An 18,588-nucleotide genomic window follows, 5' to 3' on the forward strand; every position below is an offset into this window, starting at 1 on the left:
TTTATCCTTAAGGCTGGAAGGGCAGGTGGGGGAAAAAAGGGGGGGGGATTTGATTAAGGCTATTTTGTCTTCAGGTTCTAAAGGTTCAGGAGGTGCAATTTTCCGCTCTTGGGGAGAAGATGCCTTAAGGGCCCGAGGTGCTGAGTTTTCCTGTGGCTCACATTTACATTTAGAGTATAAATAGGAAATATTTCCCAATGCATAGAAAGTCTGAATGTAGGACAACACTGACCATTTTCCCTGCTTGTCATGGTATGTCTCTGGTTGTAAAAGAGGGTCATAATTAATACTTACCTCTGTATTCCACTAAGGCTCTAGGGGGTAGGTAGGCCACACACTCATGCAGAGAAATACCAATTGGATCTTTTTCAACATGGAAGGCTTGAACATCTAGTGCCTAAGAATGTGTTCCAAAGGAGAAGGGGCTTTGGCATTTTGTTGTCCATGTCTATAAAGTAAAAGCAAGGCATACGTATGAAACCTTTTCTGTACCCAGGCATTGAACTAAGTACCGTTTGATGAGCTGTGAGTGATATTGAGCTATCTAGTTATGCATAAAATGAGTTAAAATAAGATGTCCTTTTTTTTCCTATTTGATAGATGTTCCCCACATGTCTCTTGGGTTGAAACTGCTCCAGGGCAGGTGAATGCCCTCTGGAGAGAATGGACGATAGATTCTGTCAGCTTATCCACCCTGGACCTGGCACACAATCCTATATTGCTAGATAGCTTGTGAGTTTTGTTTCCATAAAGAATGTTTAATGAAGGAAGCATGACTTTGTAAGCATGTATTATAAGGGAGCATACATTAAATGGTGAATTGGTAGTAGAGTACTTTTCAGGTTTTTTAGAGTAACTCTCCTCTAGAGATAGATAGAACAACTGACTGGAGGAGCATTACTCCTTAATCTGGGCAAGAGTCTCCAGACCTTTGTTTCTCATTTATCTAGGTAACCTTTCTTAGTAACAGGACAAGGTTATACTTCATTTAGATTTCTGTATCTTTGAAGCTCACAGGTTAAATTTATAAATTATCATCTAGCAGTCACATTTTAAGTTAGAAAGAGGCACATCAGTCTTCTAGTCACACAAAAAATCCTAGTTACATTTTTAAAAATTTTATTTAAAGACAAAACAAAAAACTTTTAAAGAGAAAAGAAAAAACTGAAAAAGAGTCCAAGTAACACAGAATTTCAAAAAAATAGAAATCACTAGATAATAGATTACACATTGTCATCTTAGAAATAATTGCTCAAGTCTACTTACTTTTAATTAACATAGGTAAATCATTTCCCTACTAGCTGCTATGGAATGTAAGCAATCATTGCAAGCTACCTCAGTATAATCTCTGAAGGGACGGGTAGTTTAAGTGATCTGAAGATCTATTGAAAAGTTTAGAATGTTTTTAGTCTACTAGCAGAGAAATAAGAATGATAGAAAAGAGGAGATTTTAAATGGTCATGAGCAAATGTCCATTGAGGAAATGTTGGGTGACAACCAGGGTGTTACTCTGGCCAGGAACCCTCAGTTCTCAGTTTCTATTGCCTCAGATAACCAGACATCAGTCTCCAAAAAGGAATCCAGCTGCCTGTCTGGTCAACATTCTGTTGACTCCATTGGCCACTGGCTTCCATGGGGATTCACCAAACAGATGCTGGGGAAAGCTAGCCTCTGATTTTGAGGGTGGCAGTTGCTATAAGGATAATTAGCTGGCACAGTGACCACTGTGTGTCAAAATTCTATGAGGAATAATTAAAAGACTGAGCAAGATCATTACCTACTTCTTTATCAATTTATAATAAAGGTTTTTAAGTCCATAATTTGAGAGGTTGGAAAGTCTCCTTATTCTAAATAGGTTTAGGTCCCCTATGTGTGCTGCTTTTAAGGATAGCTGCTTCCATTGCCACATGGAAACTGGTTCTCCCCACTGTGTCTCGGGTTTAATTTCCAAAGGAGATTTGCCCAGAACACTGAGCTGGGACACAGCTTTTATGTGTATTCTCCTGAATGGGCACAATTCTGATGTCTCATCTGATTCAGAGATGGAGTATGTGTCCCTCATCTAAGATGACTTCCCTGTCCTTGGCATTAGCAAATGCTCATTTTCTATGGGCTTAACTCAGAAGGAAAAGGTTGGAATAATCTAGAGTTTTTCCCACTTTTATATGCCTTTATTAGGAAAATGTAAAGTGGCAAGAGAGTAAGAGGTAAAGTGAAACAAAGGAAACTGAAGCAGAACAGGTTTGACATTCCTCTGGAGGATAAAGGAGGATCAGAGCCAGTCTGTCTCAGTGAAACCTGTCCTTCAAGTCCGGAAGCCTGGCCACCAGCCTAGTGCATCTTAAATGGTGGAACGAGTCCCATGTTTTATTGTAGGCATGTAAGTTTTCTAAGTCTGAACTAGATTTCATTTAAGAGAACCATTTAATAGAAATTTATATTAAAGACTGTTGAGGGTGTTCTATTATCATCTGTGGTGCTATTGTCTAAATATAGTTAAGCAAGGAATACCAGTAACTTTAGCAACTAATATAACATGTGAAAGAATAAAATAATAAAAATATGCCATTAAATCTTGTAATCCACAAACAAGCCCCCCAAAGCCTAAACTCAAGTTCAAAAATGGGCAAGACATGTTTTTATTTTCAAAAAGCAGCGCTGATTTATTTTATCCTGGGCCCTGTAACACAGTGCAGTTGGAATTTGCAAAAGCTGTGTGTCCTCCTTAAGGCTTTCTAGCCTCTTGTAGAGAGCAGAGTTTACAAAGTAAAGGGGTTATGGGGGTGGATCAGGAAATCTGCTAAGGAAATGTTTTCCTTAGCAGAGGACAGAGTAGTCTAGCATTAGTTAATTCTTTGTCAGCTGATTTTAGCACCACATCTGTTATTAGTAGAGGGCAACAATGGTTAACATATCAATTAGGTTAGGTTCCCGGGATTTACAATGTTTTACAGAAGGGAGCATTGATTAACATATCAGTTAGGTCACCCAGAGGGGGGGAATTGCATACAAAACAGTAGGTGGCGTTACAGGTACTTTGGCTTAATACAAACATAACAAAGCTCTTTTAGCTAGTGTACAGCTTTCCCCACTGATTTTAGTCAGTGCACCAAATCATTGGCTCATGGGTTTTCAGACATAGGTACCTGTTTATAACCTTGCGTCTTTAAAATCATAAGCTGTATAATTTGAACCTTTGACATAGTTTACTAATCTGTGTATAATACAAGGCCCAATAGGAAGATTAACAAATTTCTTGCAGCTGTCATTATTAAAGCTGTTAACCAAAAGGAGAAAGAAAACCAACATTTAAATTCACTGTTTTGTCACATAATTAACAATTTTTTAAAAGCCAGATAGAGGCCTCCTTGGGGTCTCCATAAGGGAGAACATAAGATTATTAGTTACATTTGGCAATCCTGAGCTTTAAAGAGTCCTTGGAGGGAATGGCAGTCCACTTATCTGTAGGTTGATCGCCTTTGGAAGCCAGGACCTGCTTGAAGTGGGAATGATGCATCGAGGTAGGCTTTCTGGCTACTTTGATAGCAGTTGGAGTGCTGAGGACTACAATGTAGGGACCTTTTCAATGGCTCAAGAGATCCATGGTGAATCCTGTTGATGAGCACCGGCGACTCAGGCTCTACAGCAAGGTGTTTGTCCTCACAGTGGGCTGCAGGTGGAGGATGTTGTTGTTAAAATAACCGGTGGATGGAAGTCAGAACTCCCTGAAGAGTTTGGGGAGACTTAATAAGATCTTGATTAGCTAAATCAGCTAATTTTTCCTCAGAAATCTTAGGTATAAGAGGAGTTCTCTCATATAAAGCCTCAAAAGGGGAAATATCAGTAACATAGAGGGTACATTGCGCATGCAAGAGGTCAAAAAAGGAAGGAGACTCCCCTGGTTCTCACCAGTTTCTAAGGCCATTAGTAATTACCATCTTTAATGTCTGGTTTATCTTTTTACTTGTCTTGAACTTTGAAGGCAGTAAGCACAATGGAGTTTCCAATTGATCTGCAAGGCTTTGGTTAGTTTTTGAGTTATCTGGGCCATAAAAACCAGGCCATTCTCAGACCCGATGGATAAGGGGAGGCCAAATTGTGGGACAACCTCACATAAGAGCTTTTTGACTATCACAGCTAACTCAGATTTTGTAGAAGAAGCTTTTATCCATCCAGTGAAACTATCAACCATTACAAGTAAATACTCATATCATTGAAGTCCAGGCTTTCCCATTTCTGTAAAGTCTACTTTCCAGTGTTCTCTAGGCATAGTCCCACTTAGTGAGTGGTTGCTTTGGGTTCACCAAATGGCACTGAGGGCATCTGAGGCTCACAGGCTGGGCAAGCTTTGATATTAGTCCCCAAATGCAAGTCTTTTCAAGTGCAAATAGGCTCTGACAAAGTAGGTGGGAATGCAGTAATGTCAGGGCTATCTCAAATCCCCACTGATTCTACAGCTGCCTTGTGGGTGGTGGCATCTGCCAAATTATTTCCTCATATAACAAGGCCATCTCCTGCTCAATGGGCTCTACAGCGGATAATAGCCACTCTTCCTGGCATCCAGATGGCAGCCAACAAGTCCAAAATTTGGGAAACATTTTTAATCTTTTGGCCCCAGAAGACAATAAGCACCATTCTTTATAAATGGTCCCATGAACATGGGCAGTAACAAATGCATACTGACAACTTGAGGTCTCACTGAGGGCAATGAGTTCAGCCTGTTGGGCCAATGTTTTTGGCTCCAGGCTTGGTTCCCATAGAATCTGCGAGTCTGTAGTAATGGCTGCTCCCACGACCCACTTACCTGGATAAATTTAACTGCTTCCATCGGAGAAATACAAAGGAACTCTGAATAGTGGCTCATCTGTCAAGTCTGGTCCCCAATACAGATGTGGAGGGGCAAGGAGGGGCATCATCAGGCAGCAGAGTAGCAGGGTTTGAAGCCGCTGTCCCTTGAAACTGATGGTAGTCAGATCTAGAAGTAATGCCTGATAATGCATGACTTGGGAGTTGGGCAGCCATTGGTCCGGTGGAGGCTTGATTAGAGTCTCCAGCGAATAGGAGGAGACAATCAAGAATTTTGGTCCACAAGTCAGTTTTTGTGTCTCCTCTATCAGGATGACTACCGAGGAAAACACCCACAGACAAGGTGGCCATCTGGCTGCCACATAATCAAGTCTCTTGGAAAGATAGGCAACAGGCCTCTGCCAGGGTCCCAAACTCTGCATCAGTCCTATGGCTCCTAGAAATTTTTGCACTTGGTTTTTAGTCACAGGCACTGGAATCTGTTGGATGGCTTGCATCTGCTGGGAGGAAAGAGTCATTTATTTTTATTTTTTTATGGAAAGTCCAACAACCAATGCAGTTTTTCTGCCCAGCAGAAACCTCTTAAGCCTGGTCTTTAGGGTCCTCCCGGTTGTCAAATATCTTTTAAGCAACCTCTAATAACTGATTGAAGGGCATTTCCTCAAATCTCTCAAACTTTTGCAATTTTTGCTTAATATCAGTGGCCGACTGGGTTACAAAGGCAATATTAATGGCCCTTGCATTTTTAGCCACTACTGGTGTATAAATGTGATAGGGCTTTTGCACTCTTTTCAGAAAACTCCGAGGGAGACTAATAAGTCTCTGTTGAGCCAATTGCCTCACCTCTGCTCTCTTGGGCAAATTGGTGGGTTTTCTGGGGTGCCCTAATGGCTACTGAGAAGAACTGGCGATACCGATAAGGAACCTCCTCATCTCTGGTTGTCCAATTGGGGTGGGACAAAAGGAAAACATGGTTTTGGCATTCTGGATCAGAGGCAGGTTTTATCCGGATGGCACACTGCTTTTTTTTTGTCCCAGGGTGGGCCATTGCCCACATGGCAGGCCACTGTTTTACTGAAATTACATACTTAACAAAAAAAAAAAAGGCTTTTTCATAGGTAACAAAAGTAATTGTGCGGCATAGTCTCCCAGATATCCACAGCACATGCAAGAACTTGTATTTTATCTCTATAATCACCAGTCACATTGGGCACAATAGTTATTTTTTTATTTTTATTTATTTATTTTTTAATTCTATTTAAGGAGAAAAGAAAAAAAAGCAGAGAAAGGGTACAAGTTATACAGATTTGCAGAAAAAAAATGAACAGTAGGAAATCACTAGTTAATGGATTACATATTGTCATCTTAGAAATAATTGTTCAAGTCACAAAATTAAAGCTTGTAAAGTGGACATTCCATCAATGATACTGCAAATAGTTCTGTTCAATGATCCAATAAAACTCTGATATCATTTTCTATCTTATACACTTAAATATACATGCAGTTATATAGTTTAGAGCACTTTCTTTTCCTCTCTTTTGTACAATTTGGGTTTCATTGCTCCCACGGTTCTTATTACTTTTTTGGAAGAGAGTAAAACCAAATGGGACATAACAGAATGCAATCGGTCAAGTCAAAAGGGTGGACATAATAGATAATGTGAAAACATAATACAAGGTGATCAACAATGGTTACCATAATGCCTCCCGCTATCTCTAATAGAATTGCCTATATCGTTAGTTATAATACAATTGAACAAAACAGTAAAGAATAAAACCGACAAAACCAAAACATTGGAGACATTGTAGGTCTTCAAAAGTAGATAAAAGTCAATGAGAATGGGCATTATAATGAGTCTCATTATCTTCACAGCTGATGCCTAAATTTTCGAACCTGATACTATCCAGCAAAACAGAATAGGGGAACATCAGTTAAAAACCAGATGGTGAGAGTAATACAGGGCTTTAAATCGAGGTAATGGAAAGTCAAAGTGGGTTACTATAATATATCCTGCTATTTTTTCCTTTAATTAAAAGGATAAAAATAAAAAAGTAAATAATGGAGTGGAGATTGAGATAAAAGAGGGCATAACAACAAAACAGCGCAGATCAAAAGATAACCATTTAAGCAGAATACTGTTTCACCACTAGATAATCCTGACCTAAAAGTAGTTACCATATTATCTCTTTCCTTGAAATCCTTGAGTACAACTTCGTATACTGTAGCATTAAGTATATCAAAACAATGTAAAACCATTTAAGAGAATGACAGCATTACAGAGTATTTAGAATCGACTAACAGAAAATGAACAATGGTTTCTGTATAATCTCCTTGTCTTTAAAAGGTTTTTGCTTATACTATCGTACATAATAAAATCCAATAAGATACAACCTGTTTAGACCAATGGAGACAGAAGGACAAAAGCTAGATGAGACTTCAAAACAAGATGATACTAAATCAGTATTACCTACTAAGATGTCATTTTCTCCAAAATAGCTGTTCCTATCATCCAATCTTCTCTGCCTCATTTCTGTTGAGCTCTTATTCTGTCAGTAGCTGTCAGTTTGTCTTCTTCACTTTGTTCTCTGCTCCATTCGTTGTGGCCTCCACTATTTCTGGATTCTTTGTATTTTTCTTTTTTTAGAATATCCTGTAATACTCTCTCTAGAGTTGAATTGGTGGTTGCAAATTCCCCCAGTTCCTCTTTATCCTGGAAGCACCTTGTTTTTCCATCAATTTCCAGGGACAGTTGTGCAGGATATCTCAATCTTTGCTGGAGATTATTATCTTTCAAAGCTTGAATTATTTCCCCCCACGCTCTTCGTGATTTGATGGTTTGTGCAGAGAAATCTGCTGTAATTCTGATGGGTGCTCCCTTGTAAGTGGTCTGTTTCTTGTCTCTGACAGCTTTTCATATTCTGTTCTTGTATTGAATTTCTGGAATTTTTATTATTATATGCCTGGGTGTTGCTCTGTTTGGGTTGTAGGTAGCTGGGGTCCTGTATGCCTCATACATCTGAGTATCTTTACCTTTTGCTAAATTAGGAAAATTCTCCTGGATTATTTCTGTGAGTAGCTTTTGTAGTTCATTTGTTTGTGTCCCTACTTCTTCTTTTGTGTTCTTAATCCTTAAGTTATGGATCCTCTTATCATCTTCTTGTCTTTGTATTATTGCTGTTTGTTTCTTTATTATTTTCAAGAAGTTTTTCATTTCATTCTCCCATATTACAATTCTGCCCTCCAGTTCAGATAGTCTGTCCTTAGTTTCTTTCAAGCTGTTATGCCAGTCTTCGATAGACTTCTTAGTTTCTTGGTAGTCCCTTTGAACCTGCTTCACGTATTCTTTACTTTCCCTGTTATCTCCATCAAACAATTCTCCCCTCTTTTTCTCTTCTTCCATTCCACCATCTGTTTTTTCTTGGGTGGTACTTAGCATTTCTCTAACAATTTTGCATACTTCTAGCTTCAGGTCATTGATAACTTCATTCCTGAATTGGTCTATGAGGCTCTCTATATGGCGCTTTATGTCTATTGGTGCGGTGTCCGCTATTGCCTGTTTCTCAGAGTTGGGGGCCGAGGAGCCTTTCTTGTTGCTGCCTCTTCCCATATTCCCTGTTCCTTATATATGCAAGCTTATATGAGAGGCCCAGCTTCTCTCCCTGTCAGCCACAGCCTGATTGAATTGCGCCAGTTAGGTGTTCCCACTCACCTCTGCGCACCAGGCAGCCTACGCGGGGCCCGCCCCTCCCGGCCTCCGTGGGGCTCTGGGATCTGGGTCGGGCCAGCCTATGGGGTCCGCCGGCAGCTTCGCGCAGGCCAGGCACTTTTCACCAATCCCGCCCGAGAGGGGAATGTGTGGCTGGAGTCGCCACCGCGCCCTGCTCCCGCAGGACTGCTCGGGCCCAGAAAATCCGCTGGACTCAAACTGTGGTGGAGTGTCAGTTTCTCTCACTGACCTCGCCACAAGTCAGAACATGCCTCCCTGCCCATCCTGTTTTCGACTCCATTCGCAAACTCCCGTTCTCAGAGTTTCCGTGTGTCTCTCTCCTTGCTGAGCCGATGTAGAGGCAGCCAGCCACCGCGCGGTGGGAAACCCAACTCGCGGCTTCCAATGGCGCGGGGTCCAGCAGAGGCTTTTCTGTTCCTGTTTTAGCACCAGGACTGCATTCCAAGTTGGTTTCTCTCAGCGGACTTCGTTCCTGAGTCAGCAGAGCATAACTCCACCTGCTTATGTCTCTTTAGTCCGCACCATACCTGGCTTCTGAGCCTAGTTTTTCAGAGAGCCTCTGGTAGTTGCTGTTATCTGTCCGCCATGTTCTCCCGGAAGAATAGTTATTTTTTTTAAATTTAGATGGGCTTTTTCAAGTAGAAGACGAATTTTTTTTTCTGTTTTTTGCAACAATCTTGCAAGACTGAATCTGTTCCTAGTTTAGTCAGCCAGAGGTACAAGCAAGAAACAGTGGTCCATGAATAAATAAATGAATAAGCTCATCAGGTGTCTCAGTATTAAAAAGCTGACCAATCAGGAGTGGAGCAATCAGGTGATCACCTGGAGAACCCTGGTAACAAAAGGAACATAACTGGGCTTAACCAAGGTCAGAGTATAAAGAACTAAGTGGTCATCGTGCAAAGACATTCAAGTGTAGTCCTTTGAAAGGATCTAAAATGCTGAAATGAAGTCTAGTGTAGCTCAGTTGCTTAATTCCTTTAATATCCAGTGGCATCAGTACGGTTTGTATTGTGTTATGTTGGGCTTTATTAAGTGCCTGAAACAGTACACATAGTAATCAGTTTATTTTATTATTAAGAATAAGTGAAGAAGGGTTACTGCTCTATTACATATTCTTTTGTTGAAATACACATGCAAGAGATTTTTCTATACGTGAACATAAACTTTCCTACCTCTGCTTGAACATAGATTAACAAAAACCACAATTAAAATAAAATACATGTGTGACACTTGATGGAACATCACTCCTCCAGGACCTTTACATACACTGTTTAATTCAGTAACCTAGGAGATAAGGTGATCTAAAGGAAAAAAAAGACAAAAGATGTGACAGTCACAACAGATTTTAATTATTGCTAGGGTATCCTTACTGTTCTTAAGGCCAGCAAGCCAAGACGTAAGTTCACCTGAATTGTACATGCAGTTTCAGGTGGATCCAGGCCTTGAATGCAGACAGTTTACTGTCTCAAGGACCACACAGTTAGTTTTAAAAGTCTGTAATATCGGGCTAGGGATTTAGCTCAGTGGCATAAGTGCCTGCTTGACAACTGCAAGTTGTGAGTTTAATCCCTGGGACAAAAAAAAAAAAAAGGTCCATAATATGTTGTATTTATTGTGCTTTCTTAGATGTACAACATACTGTGAACATTTTTAACTAAGTGACTCATGATGTGAGCCATACTTTCAATACTGTTAAGATACTGGAGCATGCACCAAGCTGGCTGATCTCAGTGGAAGACCTCCAAATGATATAGGGGAGTGAAACTCCTGACCTACTATGTCAGTAGGAGCAAAACACAGTTGACAAAGAATGCCCTAAAGTGGCGATACCAGTTTCCCCAGCACTTCTCCAAAGAGGTGCAAAGCTTAATCAAGGGTCTTCTCAACCCTGACCCAAGCATGCGCCCTACCTTGGAGCAAGTAAGGCAGCATCCATGGCTTCAGCTTGAATCTGTCCCTTGTCATCCTCCTCAACTGCTCCCCAAAGCCACAGAAAGGGCACATTATGGCTGGGAAGGGGTACAACCGGCTGAAGGTGAATTCGTGTTCTCTAAAATCAAAGAGTAAATTTTAGGAACAATAGAGGTAAAGAGTAAAATATATTTATTGAGAGAAAGCAAGCTTCTGTCTGAGAGAGACAGGAGGAGTCCCAAGCAGTGGGACTCTGTCTTTCCCAGGGACGTTTATAGAGGAAAATCATGGGATGAGATGGACTTGTGGGCAAAACTGGGAACTCACAAGGCAGATGGGCATAAGGTAGGGCAGAACTATGGTTAACCAATAAGATTAATAGTTCAGGTAAATTCATTAAATTGGGGACAAATGGGGAAGTGAGCCACTTAGAAAGCAGGCATTCTTAGAGAGCAGTGAATCTTCCCTAGGGGGTTGGAATGGTGACTCCTGACTTCCGCGGGGTGCTAAGAAGCTATTTAGAACATCAGTCCTTATGGATGTATTTGTTTGATCTTTTGTCTTGAGGTTTGGCCCACAGCAGGAGGTGCCTGTCTCCCCTTAGCTGCAAGGTATCTGAGCTCCTGCACTGGCTCCTTCAGGACCTAGCCCTGTCTCCCTGCCTATAGTATTTCTAGCTAACTCAGGGGCCCGAAACACTACTGCAGGCTTGCTGGGATCTGACAGCACGCAGCTGGGCTTGGAGTGCCTCCACTGTCTTCTCTGCACTGGACACTGCAATAAGACCACAGACCGCAGAGGCCTGCCACAGGTTTAAAGTCAGAGAACTTTTTGTCTTTGTGTTTTGTTTTTCCTGCCTGTGTACATTGTTCTCAGCTTTTGTATTTTTCTCTCTTTTTTGGTCCTGCTTTTTGCTCCTGTTTTATCACTCGTTTTCTAAGGCCTGGTAATCTCCCTTTGTACTTCAGTCTTCTTATCTCTCTTTTATTTTTCTATATTTTCTTGGTATCCCTAATAAATTTTCTCCCTTTAGGGCAAATTGCTCTACTGAGTATATACTTACTGTATATAATATTCTGCTTTGCCTTATAGTTGGCTGTGTAACTACAAATCTCATACCTGTGATTAAAGCAGGCATGTCCTTGGTCATAAGAGTTTATCATTTCCTGGCTGTGTTGGTTGCAGTTGTTATAGCTGATTGTACTATGTTAGCCAAAGTGACAGAGTTATTGGCATCAACTGATCTTCTTTGAACACCACCACCTCAGTTGTCTGAGGGGCACAAACAATCCTGTAGTTCTGGACTACAGAACTATAAGAACTGGGTGCTGGGCCAAACAGGCAGCAGCCCTTCATTCCTACCGAACTGAAGAGGCAGGGCTGGGGATGGAGCTCAGTGGCACAGCTCCTGCCTGGCAAACACAAGACCCTGAGTTTGACTCCCAGTACCAAAAAAGAAATTCCATAGTTTCTCGTTTTGAAAAAAAAAAAAAAGTTCCTTTAAGAAAAGAAGAGGCAAAATCTTGGGATGACAGAATCCAAAGCCAGCTACCCCTACAGAACATCTCTGAAAATAGTCATTTCCTTAAGAGGTCCCAATACTAGTAATAAACTACTGACCATAAGCAATTTACAAGCCTCAAGGCAGAAAACAAGTACAAAGATAGAAAATGAGAAAATGCAGAAGCAAGATGCACCATGACATGTGTTATGTGCATGTTCCAACTTGCCCTGAACACTCTCTGGTTCAGATCCTGCCCCAGGTGCTGCAAACACAGACCACAGTTTGGAAGCCACGAATGTCTTCTCTTTACCAAATGTCACTGTTCCCACGGTGGCAAGCAACACCATCACGTGTGGAGATTTCTCTTGTTCCAAACTCTGTCCCCACCACACGCATGCCTGTGTGCCCTCAAGGCTGGATATGAGTCTCTGTTTACTGACACAAGACTTCAATGGGCTCCTTTCAAAGGCTTGCAGACACAGACTTGGGGACAGCATTCAGAAGACCAGGGTTTGGGTCCATGTCTCTTCATGGGGATGTGTGGGGGTGATGGTAGATGACCCCTTGCTCTTCCCAGAACACACCCTACTGCCAGGCACAATAAGGGAGGTAGTGGTCAGGTGTGGTCAGGTCCATGGTACCCAGGTCTCCCTGCATCCTCATGGGAGGTTGTGGTCAGGTCCATGGTGCCCAGCCCTCCCTGTCCCTGGGGCAGCCTCCCTCAGACAGCAGGACACAAGCCAGGTGACTCTCCCCCCTGCTCCTCCTGTCTTCCTCTCGCTGGCTCTCAGTTCCTGGTGCCTGTGCAGCCTTCCCATGCTGTGCACCAACCCCTCCCTCTGCTTCTCGCCCACAGGATACACTAGTGATCTTGACTCCTCCTCTCCCCTCCAGCTCCCTGCACAAAGGGCTGCAAGGCAACTCACTGTGGCTTCCACTTGTGTGGCTGACCTCGCTGTCAGGATGACCACATCCATAGGAGGGATCATGGATCTGCACTACAAAGGCAAGGAGACATGTGTAATGCACGCTCACTGGGAAACACAGCATACAGTGGTGGCTGTGGTCACTCCAGCCTCCTCTGCAGCAGACCCCACTGCAACTCCTCCTACCCACACCTGGCCTCTGCCCACACCTACCCTTCTCCCTCCCCTCCTCTCCTCCCTACAGTTCTTCCCTGACAGTTGAAAATGATATCGAGACACAGCACATTCTGAGGAAGCAGCCGGACCACTCAGACTCCTTGAGTGACCTCTGGTTCTCTACTGTGCAGTACTTACACTGCGACCACCTTGTGTTTGTGACACTTGCACGTCGATAGGGGGCAGCAGCACAGGGCCTGCAGGCAGTCTCTCATGGTTCTCTTGACAGTTTTCCAGCCCCACCTCCTACTGCTGACAGGGGCTGGGGCAGCAGTGAAGGCAGCATTTGGAGTCCCAGGGCTGTGCTGGAAGGACTCACCGGGAGAGGCAGGATTGGGCTGCCAGTATGACTCAGTAGAGGCACGGCTGGTTTTACAGGACTTGATGGGAACAGCAGGGCTTGGTTGACGGGATGCTTTAGGGGTAGCAGGCCCTGAATGGTAGGACTTGATGGAAGAAGCAGGGCTTGGTTGACGGGATGCTTTAGGGGTAGCAGGTCCTGTATAGTAGGACTTGATGGGAGAAGCAGGGCTTGGTTGACGGGATGCTTTAGGGGTAGCAGGTCCTGGATGATAGGACTTGATGGGAGAAGCAGGGCTTGGTTGACGGGATGCTTTAGGGGTAGCAGGCCCTGAATGGTAGGACTTGATGGAAGAAGCAGGGCTTGGTTGACGGGATGCTTTAGGGGTAGCAGGTCCTGTATCGTAGGACTTGATGGGAGAAGCAGGGCTTGGTTGACGGGATGCTTTAGGGGTAGCAGGTCCTGTATAGTAGGACTTGATGGAAGAAGCAGGGCTTGGTTGACCGGATGCTTTAGGGGTAGCAGGTCCTGGATGATAGGACTTGATGGGAGAAGCAGGGCTTGGTTGACGGGATGCTTTAGGGGTAGCAGGTCCTGTATCGTAGGACTTGATGGGAGAAGCAGGGCTTGGTTGACGGGATGCTTTAGGGGTAGCAGGTCCTGGATGATAGGACTTGATGGGAGAAGCAGGGCTTGGTTGACGGGATGCTTTAAGGGTAGCAGGCCCTGAATGGTAGGACTTGATGGAAGAAGCAGGGCTTGGTTGACGGGATGCTTTAGGGGTAGCAGGCCCTGAATGGTAGGACTTGATGGAAGAAGCAGGGCTTGGTTGACGGGATGCTTTAGGGGTAGCAGGTCCTGTATCGTAGGACTTGATGGGAGAAACAGGGCTTGGTTGACGGGATGCTTTAGGGGTAGCAGGCCCTGAATGGTAGGACTTGATGGAAGAAGCAGGGCTTGGTTGACGGGATGCTTTAGGGGTAGCAGGTCCTGTATCGTAGGACTTGATGGGAGAAGCAGGGCTTGGTTGACGGGATGCTTTAGGGGTAGCAGGTCCTGGATGATAGGACTTGATGGGAGAAGCAGGGCTTGGTTGACGGGATGCTTTAGGGGTAGCAGGCCCTGAATGGTAGGACTTGATGGAAGAAGCAGGGCTTGGTTGACGGGATGCTTTAGGGGTAGCAGGCCCTGAATGGTAGGACTTGATGGAAGAAGCAGGGCTTGGTTGACGGGATGCTTTAGGGGTAGCAGGTCCTGTATCGTAGGACTTGATGGGAGAAGCAGGGCTTGGTTGACGGGATGCTTTAGGGGTAGCAGGTCCTGGATGATAGGACTTGATGGGAGAAGCAGGGCTTGGTTGACGGGATGCTTTGGGAGTAGAAGGGCCTGGATGGCAGGACTTGATGGTAGTAGTATGGCTGGGCTGGCAGGCCTTGGTAGTAGCAATAGCACGGCTTGGTTTGTGAGATGCTACAGGGGGAGGAGATGAAGATGGCTGATATTCATCTGTATACTCATCTTTGTTTGTGGACTGTTCAAACAGATCTTCAGCCTCACGTTTGTGTGTGGGCTTCACCTCAGACCTCAAGTGGAGTTTCTCGAGTGCCATGTCCTGTAGTAGCAGGAAGGGCGCCATGTCAGGATCGTATTTTCTGCACTTCACTGCATCAATCACCTTCAGCCGGTTGTACCCCTTCCCAGCCATAATGTGCAATATTGCCCTTTCTGTGGCCTTGGGGAGCAGTTGAGGAGGATGACAAGGGACAGATTCAAGCTGAAGCCATGGATGCTGCCTTACTTTCTCTAAAGTAGGGCGCATTCTTGGGTCAGGGTTGAGAAGACCCTTTATTAAGCTTTGCACCTCTTTGGAGAAGTGCTGGGGAAACTGGTATCGCCCCTTTAGGGCATCCTTTGTCAGTCGTGTTTGGCTCCCACTAAATGGGCGTACCCCAGCGAGCATCTCAAATAAAAGTATCCCTAAAGACCAAATGTCCAGTGGTGGGCCTTGGTATTTCTTTTGTAAAAATATCTCTGGGGCAGCATACTTTCGGGTGCCTCCACACGTGGTCACCTCCTGGCCAGGAAGGAACCTGAAAGCCACGCCAAAATCGCTGAGCTTGGGGTGGCCTTCACGGTCCATTAATATGTTCGCCGGTTTCAGGTCCCCATGGATGACTCCCCTGTTATGGCAGTACTGCACAGCCTCCAGGAGTTCTCGGAATATCAGCCGTGCCCTTTCCTCCTGCAGCTTCTGTCTCTCAGCACGCTTGATATGTCGCTGCAGGTCTTTCCCGCGTGCATATTCCATTACCAGGAACATAGTGGTACTATTTTCTGACACTTCCAGCAACTGAATGATATTGGGGTGCTGAAGGTCCTTTAGGATGCTGACCTCCCGTCTAACAGCAGTAGGCCTCAACTTGTCCTTTTGAAGTACCTTCACAGCTACCAGCATCCTTGTGCTCACATGTTCAGCGAGTACCACCTTGGCAAAGTGACCCTCACCAAGGGGCATCAGCACGTCATAGTCTTGATGGAAGTTTCCTGTGAACGATGACATTTCTGTGGACGATGACATGACGTCCAGCAAAGATGTTTTACCCACCTCGAAGGGTGCCCTGATGGAACTAGGCTTTATAAAATCAATGACAAAAATTTCGAATCTCAAAACGCCAACTCAACTCCAAACACCAATCTACTTCACCCACAAAGAGTCTCTGGGGTGAACACCCTACCTTACACAGCTAACTGCTGTGACCTCACAGGGGATCTTGTGAGGTCATGGTGCCAGTGGGCCCAGGCAGAGCTGGTCACCTCCACTTCACTCATCACACTCTTGGCCATGAGGGTCTTTTGATTCTAACAGAAAAATGTTACAAAATGTCTTACTAATGTGAGTTATGGAGATTGACACTTTTGTTTTAGAAATTCAGACCTGTAGGATGCTTCAATATCCCTTTTTGTTTCTGTTCTGAGAATCTGTTCTCAGCATCTGTAATACCTCTTGCATTTAGAGATCCCATGATGTCTACACTCAGCATCTCCAGTTCCTTTTGCTCTTAATTCTTACTGGTGTCAAAGTGATGCTGCAACTTCACTTACATTAGAATAACGTAACGTTCAGTGTATAAAATATGACAAATAAATTAATGCCTGTGCAGCTGACAGCAATTCCCCAAAAACATAATCATTAGACTTATCCTCAAAATCCTTGGAGAGCAGCGGCAAGCACAGTCACAGAAAGGACACCCAGGAGTTGGAGACACATTTATTTACACCAACGGGCACTGATTGGTACATTCCCAGAATATCAGGGCCTGATCTCTGATGGTCTGAGGCCTGTATAGGATAAGCAAGTGGGGAGTACCGGGGCAAAATGGCTTGTTGATTGGGGTTGGTTTATGCAGCGTGCATCACAGTGACCAGCTAGGCGTCTCAGTGACCAGCCGTTTCTTAGAGACAGAACTGTTACCTGGACAACTAAGAACTGCAGTATACTGACTGGGGTGCGGGATATTCTGTTACAGGAGGACAGAAGGAAACAGGTGGACATGTGCTGTGTGAATGAAACAGTGAAACAAAACAAAAAGCTCTCTCAACTAAGCATTTTACATCCAGCAAAACTGTCCTTAAAATGAGGGGGAAAGCTCAGACATTCCTAGATGCAAGCACTGAAGAATGTCCGTCCTTCCTACTAGGCCTGCCTTGGGTAGAGGAGTCCCTTAGGTTGAAATGAAAGAACCAGCTGTGGTCCCACATGCCTGTGATCCAGCACTCAGGAGGCTGAGGCAAGATGATCACTGTGAGTTCAAGGCCAGCCTGGGCTACAGAGCAAGACCCTGGCTCACAAAGGAGAATTTTTTTGCAGGAACTCAAGTCTGAAGAAAAGTCTGTTAAAGCTGAATATGTGGACCTTTATGAAAATCAGGACTGGTTTTGTATTCTACATGTTAGAGGCTCACATATTGAAAAGAAAACAAGGCACCCTGTAGTACTGTATTTCCTGAGACACAGTGTGGCATACGTGGAGGAAACTACAAACTCACTCCCCAGATGTGGGGCAGCATCCTGTATATGGCTATGTTTAACTGCCACGGATTCACACCACCCTGGGGTGGCCTTGGGATTTTCAAAGTTATATCCACGGCATCCTCAAAGAAAACATAAATAGCTTTTACACAGGTGACGAGCCCATTGACTCCAAAACGAATGACTCCTGCAGAAGAGCAGGACAGCTGCTGCTGGAGTGGGGACAGCCACGCCCAAGCCTCTCTCCCAGTCAGCAGCATTCGCAGACTGTGGAGCGAGAACCAGGCCTCACAAGGGGGTGGGCCCTGCCTGGAAACCATGTCATTTTCATTGCTTTGTTGGTTGGGTTTTATTCTTTCATTTTGTTTGATTATATTAAATCTGATGCCATGAACAACTGTTCAAAAGATAGCAAGACGTGTTATGGTAGCCATTCTGGACTTACTGTGAGCTTGTTTTGAAGTCCTTTACTGCAGTCATTGTTTTGTGTTTGTTGTTTCTGCTCTATTCTGTTGTTTGATTTTTACCAGGTCCAAAGGTATCTGCAGCTATTTTGAAGATGATAGAGGCATTATGGTAACTATTGCTGATTTTCTAAGTTTTAAAGACCTGTATCACTTATACTGGTTTATCTTGATCGGTTTTGTTCTGTTTTATTTTCCTTGGTTTTATCCTCTATTTAGGCCAGGGATTTAACTCAGCAGCATAAGATCTGTCTGGCAAGTGTGAGGTCCTGAGTTTGATCCCTGATACGAAAAACATAAAATAAAATAAAATTTTAAAAAATAAAGAAGAAGAAGATGAAAAAGAGCAAGGACAAGATGCTGCAAGGCTCATGAAACAGCCACCTGACAGAGGCAAACTCTTGCAAGCTCTAATTCCCTTCTAATGAAGGGGCAGTGTCTTCCCAATCAAAAGCAGAGACTGGGAGACGAGATGGGAAACCTCACCCAATTAGATGCAAAGCAAGAAGGTAGAAAAAGTACAAAGTAAAAGTCCTCTGTGCCAAATACAGAAGAGTTGGCCACTCTACTGTTGGAGTGGGTCTTTGGTTAAGAAAAGGTTTCAGGAGACACAAGGACATATTAGAGTGTAGGTAGCAACATAACCACATGCAGTAGGCCTATCCTGTACCAGTAAATTTTACTTTAGTGCAATAGCCAGC

At 43.9% G+C, this 18,588-nt stretch overlaps 1 protein-coding gene and 1 long non-coding RNA gene across 3 annotated transcripts in view; one reads left to right on the top strand and one right to left on the bottom strand.

The window, feature by feature from the left end:
• The window catches only part of Yme1l1 (YME1 like 1 ATPase), a 128,700-nt gene that overhangs the window by 58,489 nt on the left and 51,623 nt on the right, over positions 1–18,588 (top strand). The window lies entirely within an intron of this gene.
• LOC134473613 (uncharacterized) lies at positions 2,637–14,057 on the bottom strand. 2 transcript variants are annotated; one of them, XR_010043962.1, is made up of 3 exons: positions 10,447–14,057; positions 4,805–5,306; positions 2,637–3,670 (listed from the first exon to the last, which is right to left on the bottom strand). It is a non-coding gene; the product is annotated as an uncharacterized LOC134473613 (long non-coding RNA). The 2 variants fall into 2 exon arrangements; XR_010043963.1 differs by lacking the exons at positions 2,637–3,670; positions 4,805–5,306 and adding an exon at positions 6,278–9,365.

The sequence above is a fragment of the Cavia porcellus genome, unplaced genomic scaffold, assembly GCF_034190915.1.
Source record: "Cavia porcellus strain 051 isolate PalLab524CR breed Dunkin Hartley unplaced genomic scaffold, mCavPor4.1 scaffold_27, whole genome shotgun sequence".
NCBI lineage: Eukaryota > Metazoa > Chordata > Mammalia > Rodentia > Caviidae > Cavia > Cavia porcellus.